The following is a 9,966-nucleotide window of genomic DNA, read 5'->3' as shown; positions in this document are numbered from 1 at the left end:
AACTCAAAATATTTTCAAACTTTGCAAAAAACAGGTATTATTCTGTCAAATTTGTGACAACACAGACAACATGATGTAATTTCCTTGAATAAATGTGACAATCTGGAAGTGAAGGATGAGGAAAAAGTTATTTTCTTCTTTGGGAAATTGAAGTTCATGTCTCATCTTAACACACTGTGCACATCCAACATTGTTGTCTAATTATAGTCTTTTTTTCCTCACAAAATTATTATTATTATCCATTCATTCATTTTCTATGCCTGCTTACTCAAATTAAAGAGCCTATCCCAGCAGTCATAGGGCATGAGGTGGGGTTGGACAGAACACCAGTCTGTCACAAGGCCACATATAGACAATCAAACACATTCACACCTGCATGCACACACCTCCGGACAATTTAAAGCATCCTAGGCTGTGGGAGGAAGCCGGAGCACCCGGAGGGAACCCACACAAACACGGGGAGAACAAACCCACACAGAAAGGCCACCGGAGGGAATCGAACCCATGACCTTCTTCCCATGAGGCAACAGTGTTAACCACTAAGCCTCTGTGCTGCGCATTATTATTATTATTATTATTATTATTATTTATTTATTTATTTATTGTCATTATATATTAGGTTTTTCACTTTTGTCTTGGTAATATAATTTGTTGTTTTTCTTTTGTGTGTGTGTTTAATGGGTTTGTAAAGACATATTATGAACATACGCACACAGATTACTAGTTGTTGAAACTTTTTTGTTTAATTTGTATTTTGGTTTAAAGGGGCACTCCCTCATAACTGTTCAAGAAAACAGCCCCATTTATTAATTTTCAACCCTATGAAGCTGCTTTTACTTTCAGACAGTGAACATAAGCTGTCCAGCATTATTTTCTTGGAGGGGGGGGGGGTTCCACTTGAACATTTATGCATCACATTAAGTTGGTCAACATTTTTTGAAGTAAGATGCTTATTTGTTTGTTGGGGGTTATTTATTTATTTATTTTTAAATGTGTCTTTTTTATTTCATTATTATTTTGTTTGTTTAAGATTAAGTAAAAAAATGTATTCCATGTCTTGCGATGGACTGGCACCCTGTTCAGGGTGTAACTTGCCTTGTGCCCTATGACTGCTGGGATAGGCAGCCACACACCCCCCTACACCCCCACCCCCAGTTGCTAGTTATAGCAATATATAAATTAGTTATTGGTGTTTTTTAATTTTAGACAGTGAACATAAACATACAGCGTTTCAAAAATAAACCCACAGGATTTGCAGGTGCTGTTTTCCATTTGAACATTTGGGGTTTATTGTTTGTTTAAATTTGTAATTAATATTGGGACCGTTTTTTGTTTTATTTTCCTAAAAGTTAAATTGAAATCAGTTGTTCCATGGCATGTTGTATGAGACAAATACATAGATGTATATCAGTTATTTATGTTTTTACCTTGACACAGTGAACTCAGACATGCAGTAAGCCTAATCAGCAAGATATACATCAATTATGTATGTTTCCTGAAACATTTGTTGAGTTGGACATTGCAGGACAAACTGTAGATTTCCTCTCTGGGGATTTGTGCAGAACTTTGCAAACAAGCCAAAATGTTCTTGTTGAGCTTGTTAACACAAATTGTGTCCATGTAGTTTACACTGTTTATGTCACCGTGCTTTTCTAATTTGCTCTTTGGGAAAATATATATCACACTGTCACGGGTTTAAGGTGATGTAATGTTGAAAATCAAACTTGAATTTGAGGATTTTGAACAAACTAATACTTTGAAGAGATGATGTTTGCAGATGCATTACCTGAAGCATTTATAACTGTGAATGGATTCAAATTTTGCATCAGCGTAAATCCTGTGTTGAGTTACAGATCTTATGTGCACAAAAGCCAACGTGATGATGTGTTCTCTGTAAGAAAAACAAATCATTCAAAATCAAGTTTATCAAAATGGGGCGGGGGGGGGGGGGGGGATTGTGTCATGGTATAATTGTTTCTCCAGATGTAACTTTTTTATGATGGATATCATCTAAATATCAGGGAAAAACCCAAAAATCACAATGAAATCAGGCTTTTCTCAGGAAAAAACTTTGTCACGTTTGTTTTGGTGAATGCTTACTCACTTGCTATTCTGAAATGATCTAAAGCAGCTTAAAAGTGCCACTGTCTTATAGCAACATCGGTTTGCTTATTGTTTTGGTGTTCTGTATTTTTATTCACTTGCTATTTTTGTATTTTTGGTTAACATACCATCTTTGATATTCCCCAGGCCACATTGTGTGTCATCATTATTTCCAGTAGTATGCACATTTTTATTGCAATCAAATGTAACTGAACAGTCAGTTGATCTTTGCTGATATATATATATATAGACCCATAATAATGATCATGTTTTCTGCTTTGTAATGTCAGCTCATTTATTCTTAAAATGCTCAAATCTACAATAATTTTGAACCACATATACTTTTTACCTCATCATACTAAAAGTGCAACTGTAGAGAGTGGGTTGTCCAGTGACCAAAAGGTTGATGGTCTGATTCCTGACCACAAATTATGTCAGGTCCCCAAACAAGACCAGAAACAATGTCCAGCAGTCATCATTTGCAGAATGAAGCCAAAACTATTGCATTTAAATACACGACGGCGCAATTGGCAAAACATTGTGTTGTTTTGGCGATTGTGAGATCCCCTCTTTATACAGACTTACATTTTTGCTGATATTTTTGCTTTTTTGGTGCACAATCATTAAAAATCATAAGTTCTCTGTCAACCTTACCAAGTGGTACGACATTGAACGTGTCAGCGATCTCAGTGAGCGATGATGCTAATCAGGATTAGCCGCTATAATTTGTCCTGTTCACGACCTGAACTCTGCCTATCTGTCCGGCTGCGTTATTTTTTATTTATCGCTCTGATTGTTTTGATCAGTCATTCAGATGAGGACCATCCATATCAGTCTTTTTTATCATACATGACATTTTTTTTCTATAAATAAAGTTGTTTAAATATTACAACAATTTGCTCAAAAAATTCTTTCTTGTCATAGCTATTGTTCCCCTGAAAACAAAGCTCATGTGTTTTTAAAATATTGCAAATTTAATCTCAAATTCTCTGGGTTATTTTTCCCCCAAATGTGGCGCTATAATTAATGTTAAATATATGTAAAATTTACTTTTTGTTGTGACTTATGATGATCTTTTGTTTTGCCGTTAGAAGGCTCATGTGATCTAAGTCATCCTCAAACTAACCCAGATAAAGACGGAAATCTTTGTTACAAACTTTCATCCCTCAGTCCTGTCTTCTCTCCTCTTTCTGTCAATTCTGTTCTTCTGTCGTGGTCTTTTGAGTAGGGAGGGGTGTTATTTCAAAAATTTGGAAATCTATAAATGTTTGCATGGAATATGGAAATATACACGGAATAAACCACAGCAGGATAAATTTTGGGTCATTTGGTTCCAAAAACCTATACGGACGGAGCCAGTGAAGATATCAGGTTCGCCAAAAATATCAACGAAAATGTCATATCTTGAGAACCGCTGCACCTAGAGACTTGAAATTTGGCTCCAAATGTTGCTTGACCCCAAGTTTATATTCAACTTCTATAGTAACAATAAGCCTATCTGGTGTTTTTTAAGAGTAATTGACAAAAAAAAAAATAATAATTTCAGTACATATACGATCAATTGTAACAAACAAAATCTATGTAGTTTTTATTTCAGGAACATCAGTTGAGTATAATCGTCACATGTAAAGAATGACATGGCCCCAATGAACTAATTATAAGCAACAGAGTGGTTTTCTACATCAACAGCACATATACGACACACGTGTTACTTGAAATTTTCAAACGCTCTGTCCATATGGGTTTTTGGAACCAAATGACCCAAAAATTATACTGTTATGGTTTATTCCATGTATATTTCCATATTCCATGCAAAAATTTATAGATTTCAACAATTTTTGAAATAACACCCTTCCCTATTTTGAGAAAAAAGCTTCTTTTTGCATCCCCTCTTGTGTTTTTGTTATTTCTTTTGGGGGGAAGATGAATTTGCATGCTGGAGAAAAACAATAAACTCTCATGGGGGAAGCCTCTCTTCCTCCTGTCATGTAGAAAGCAGTGATATCATCAAACAAAAATATTTTTCTCCTTTTTTCCTTCAACACTTTTTGCAGAGCAGCAAGGAAAGAATTGCTTTACTGTTTACATCACATCTGGTAAGCGAGTGACATTCCTGCCTAGCTACCTGTGAACACACAAAGCAGGCAATCCAGACAACTCGGAACTCAAATATTTCCATCCTCCTATTTTAAAAAAAAACTTTATAACAGTTCATTCCACACTGAAAAAGAACCAATTTTAAAAAATTAAGTTGTTTGAACTTTGAACTAGAGTTGTTGACCTAACTTACAAACTTAAGTTCAAACAACTTAATTAATTCAGGTTTTACCAATTGTAATGCTTTTTAAATTGGTTCAACTAGTCTCTTTTTCAGTACAGGCCCATCTACTGTGAGAACGTTGTTACTGTGACATCACTCATTGTGGCAGAACTGGCAGAGTCATCGACATCACCATCGAAATAAAAACTGCTGCAAATAGTATAAAAAACATTTTGCCTATAAAGTGGCCACTGAGTCCATGGACATTTGAATCATTTGGGGAAAATGTTATGGAACCTTTTGAGGTCAAACGTGGGAATTTTTTCATTGGAAAATTCAAACACAACACTTTAAGCTGATGTGACATTTTCACCAAATGTTGTGAAATTTATTTTTGTGTGATACTTTTGAAAATCCAACACAAAAACGAGTCATCAAAAAAATTACTTAATTAGTAATCTTTCAGAAGCTAGAACAGTGGGCTGATTCCTGCATGGTTAACAAATCAAATCATCACAGACATAAATCTGTAAAAGTTTGCATAAAAAGCTTACTGGAGCTCATTTCACCAGCTGACTGATCGATACTAATCAATGAATCTGTTAACAGTCTGCAGAGAAAAAGTTGAGAGAAAAGAAGAGAGGCTTCCTCCATCACCACTGAAAGTGGTTTATATTTAGACTGATGCTGGATCTACTTTTATTGTTGCTACCCTAATGTGACAAAAAAAGAATCTGTACAAAATATTGGAATGTTTATTATTTGCCTTTTATATATTTTTGAAAGATGTTTAAAAAGTTGATTAAGTGTAAGAATTCATGGTATTTGTTTAAAAAAAAAGAGAGACTTGTGTGAAGGTTTTACTGTGAATGCTGCTTTACTTAAGAAACTCTTCTCCTTTACTAATAGGACAAATTCAAAAAGAAAAATAAATAAATATAATTTAAAAATAAACACACACACACACACAAACTGGGTAAAGTAAATTCCATTTAAAGAGAAAAGATTTGAAAATTAATAAAAACATTAAAAGCTTACACCAAAAGGTTCCATTTGTGTCGTGTGTCTTATTTGATGTACTTTGTCATTTAATCTGAGGGATGTTATTTTAAATGGAACTGGCTATTCGCACGGCGGCCGTGTGAATAACTCTCATTCCACTATTTGCCCAGCAGGAAGTAAGTGTGAGACATTTTCGCTTTGACGCTGTGCCACGCTCTTTTCTTGTATGTATGATGAAATCGATTAGTGTACTGTACACCAGATATCTTCAGCCTCAAAATAAAAAATCATCAAAATCAGACAAATATTAAAGGAGTTATGACATCTTGAATGCAGTATGTTTGTTTATACAAGTAGTTCCAAGTTTTGCCACCAGAGTCTTGCTGTGCGAATAGTGAAATGAGAGTCATGGACACAGCCGCCGCATGAATACGGTCGGCCATTTTAAATAGAGGTGGTTTTGTTTGTTTGCTTGTCTAAATATATTATGTGCCTCATTTAAAAGGGCATCATTAATTGAGATTTGAGATGAATGAATGAATTTATTCAGCACACACACAAAACAACAACAAACAAAACTTACAAGGAAAAGAAGATGGACTGACACTGAAAAAGAAAATGGATTGACAATGAAAAAGAAGATGGATTGACAATGCATCTCTGTGCCTGAAAGGGTATATATAGGCAGAAGCAAAGCTTTTTAACTCCTACCCCTTTAACCAAAAGTAACATCATCTAGTCATCAGAAAGGAGTGCAAAGAAAGAAAGAAAAAAAAAAAAAAACTATTCCCACTCCCATTTTCAACCACTTCAATCTCTTCAACTTAAAGGACACAATCCGAGTGTTACCGAACAAATTTACAATTACAATTGACTACACACAAAACCCATCCTTCTTCAGTAGATACATATCTTGAAAACATCATTTCTTTATATTGATTTTTAAACTTATTGATATTTGGACATCGTTTGAGTTCATCCGTCATTCCATAATCTAGGGCCACACATGGAGACACAAAAACCTTTCCTGGTCGTCCGAGCACCAGCAGTTTTAAAATGATACAAGCCCCATAAATTATATTTTCCCTCTCTCTCAGTAAAATATTGTTGAATTCAAAATGGCACTTGTTTATTTTTCATTTTGTACATTAATTGAACAGTCTTGAACAAAATCATATCGTGAAGTTTTAATATTTGAGATTTAAATGAACAATGGGTTGGTGTGGTCTCGATAACCTGCATTAGGAATTGTTCTTAATGCTCTTTTTTGAAGAAAGAAGAATGGTTGCAATGTAATTTTATTATTATTGCCCCAAACTTCAGCACAGTAATTCAGGTAGGGTGCAACCAATGAACAATACAAAGTATGTAGTGCTCTACAGTCAAGAATATGGAGATATGAAGATTTTGTAATGAAAGAACGTGCGGGCAGATTCGCATGTCGGGCCGGACCCGACCGCGGGGGCTCGCCACAGGAAAAACACCTCCCTTGGAAACCTTAACGGACAAGTTGGAACATGCCCAGCTGTTAAACAATTTCTCAGATACTCACTTGTTGAAAGCCATCAAAAGCCGCCTGAATTTTACAAATGGTTTTCAACACGGAGGTGTTTTTCATGTCGCGGCGCAGACGGATTTGCCACGCCGTCACGGATCTGACTCGGCAAATTTGTCCGCACGTTCTTTCATTACAAAATCTCCTTTAACAGTGGAATGTCCGGGTAAACTCCTCATGCCGGCTTCTTCTGAAACGTCTCTGTTCTCTGACAACGTCCTGGGTGAACAGAGCTTTAAATTAGGATGTTTTCAGCTCGAAACAGCCAGACGGACGCCACCTCCGACCGCGCCGCACCGATCCGCTTTGTGAGCTGTCCTTAAAGCGAAAGAAAATCCACAATCTCTCATCAGCCGTTAAACTTTACACTGAAAACCAGCTGAATTTCTCGAATAGTGTCCACACGGATATCCCTCACCGGTCCTGAAAAAATTTGATAAAGCAACGTGCGCCGTCTCCAGCAGCGTCTCAGACAAAGAGATTCCGATGGGAGGGGGAGTCCACACCTCACTCAAAGCCTGCCCACAGGCGAATGATGTCACCGACAGGCATGACAAAACTCACGCATGCGCACGAGGGTTCAAGCTTGTCTGACGTAAAAACATATGAATCAAATCCATTTATTTTTTGAAAAAAATAAAAAGGACCGCTTTTTTATCACAGACCTCGTATAACCATGATTGTTCATCATATATTTGCTATACATTATTAATATATCCATAATTCATACTGGGACATTTGTCATTTTTGGCCAATTTTGTTGCGGACGACAACGGATGCCCGTAATTTGTATACTCAATTCATGCGCATTTGATCCTCTCCCCAGTGGGACCGGGCTCTTAAAAAGGCATTAAAGGAAAAATTATTAGGAAGTATCTTTGATAGGAGACACTGATGGGCTGTTCATGCTTCTTAAAAGAGCTAAAATGACCTTCAAAGTTTGTAATGTGAGTAAAAATCTACTTCTATTTCATTCCTACTGACCGCCAGAGGAAGGTGCTTAGCACCTGGATAACTACATGTGCGCAAGCACAGAGAGGTTGAGAATATATACCAACAAAGTCACGCCATTGGATGTGACCTGGGTGATGTCACTGGTTGTCTTTATATGCCAGACGTACCCAGCGCTCGCTTCTTTTCTACATTCTTGCATTCTGAAGAGGTTGAGAACGCATTTATCTATGATTGCCGCTCTCGCTTGTAGCCTCGCAAACCACTTTTGGTTGGAGCTTCGTGCACTGCACACGTCCTCCAGAGGCTGCGAGACACGGCTTCACTGTTTTGTATTCTTTGATTCGCCTGTCGTGAGTACACCTTCCTTGCTGGGTGCGCGCCCTTCGCTGCTGCCCTGCTGGGTATTTTCTTCTGTGCACAGTTGAAGTCACTAGCTGCTAGCCACTAAGCCTTTAACTGTTTTGTTTCGTCAAAGGATGGCTACTTGTTTAGTTTTGTCGCTAACCCCATTAACTACGTGGTAGTGTGTGTATCAGAATCAGTATAGTGTACTGTGTTGGGCTTGCCGTGAGTGTTTTTCCATTCCTTGAAGTACTTTCTTCTGCGCTGCGACATTTTACTAAGTTAAACAGCTCCACTAGCAGCTGGTGTCATTGATGTCAGTGATTTAGCACTTAGGCTGTGAGTATTTTGGCTGTGTGCATCGTGTTATCACTGTAGCTGTGAGTGATTCACGGTCTGTGCCTTGTATTACTTCTTACGCTGCGAATGATTCCCGCTCCATGCCTTGTATTAGCATTTACGCTTCGAGTGCTTCATGCTCCGTGCCTTGTGTTACAACTGTGGCTGTGAGTGATTCCCACTCTGTGCCTTGTGTTACGGCTGTGTCTGTGAGTAATTCACGCTCCGTGCCTTATGTTACGGCTGTGACTGTGAGTGATTCACGCTCCGTGCCTTGTGTTACTGCTGTGTCTGTGAGTAATTCACGCTCCGTGCCTTATGTTACGGCTGTGACTGTGAGTGATTCACGCTCCGTGCCTTGTGTTACGGCTGTGTCTGTGAGTAATTCACGCTCCGTGCCTTATGTTACGGCTGTGTCTGTGAGTAATTCACGCTCCGTGCCTTATGTTACGGCTGTGTCTGTGAGTAATTCACGCTCCGTGCCTTATGTTACGGCTGTGTCTGTGAGTAATTCACGCTCCGTGCCTTATGTTACGGCTGTGACTGTGAGTGATTCACGCTCCGTGCCTTATGTTACGGCTGTGTCTGTGAGTAATTCACGCTCCGTGCCTTGTGTTACTGCTGTGGCTGTGAGTGATTCATGCTCCGTACCTTGTATTAGCATTTATGCTGCGAGTGATTAATGCTCCATGCCTTGTGTTACGACTGTGGCTGTGACTGATTCACGGCCGTGCCTTGTATTAACATTTACGCTTCGAGTGCTTCATGCTCCGTGCCTTGTGTTACGGCTGTGGCTGTGAGTGATTCACACTCCGTGCCTTGTGTTACGGCTGTGGCTGTGAGTGATTCACACTCCGTGCCTTGTGTTACTGCTGTGGCTGTGAGTGATTCTTGCTCCGTACCTTGTATTAGCATTTACGCTGCGAGTGATTAATGCTCCATGCCTTGTATTACGACTGTGGCTGTGAGTTATTCTCACTCCATGCCTTGTGTTACTACTGTGGCTGTGAGTAATCACATTCATGCCTTGTGTTAGTATTTACACTGCATGTGATTCATGCTTTGTATTGCTATCTGTAACCGTCAGGGCTTGTGTTAGCCATCTGCACGCAGTTCACAATGATGTCAGGGCCTTTGTTGCATCGCTGTAGTACTTGTTTGGCTCATTTGAGCCCAGGAGATGGACATATGTTTTGTCCCTCATGTCTTGGGATCGTCTTGGGGAAGTCCTGACTGATGATGCCTGCCTTAATTTTGTCAGTATGCCACTGGCAGAGAGGTCTGCCAGACTCGCGGCATTGGAAAGCTTCAAGTGCCTTTTTCAAAGTCACTCAGAAAGTTGAGTTCAATGTTCCAGCTTCGCAACCATACATTGAGGAGCTCCACCGATGTTAGGCAGACCCCAAATCAT

This window comes from Thalassophryne amazonica, chromosome 16 (assembly GCF_902500255.1).
Source record: "Thalassophryne amazonica chromosome 16, fThaAma1.1, whole genome shotgun sequence".
NCBI lineage: Eukaryota > Metazoa > Chordata > Actinopteri > Batrachoidiformes > Batrachoididae > Thalassophryne > Thalassophryne amazonica.
Note: the sequence above shows the minus strand (reverse complement) of the source record.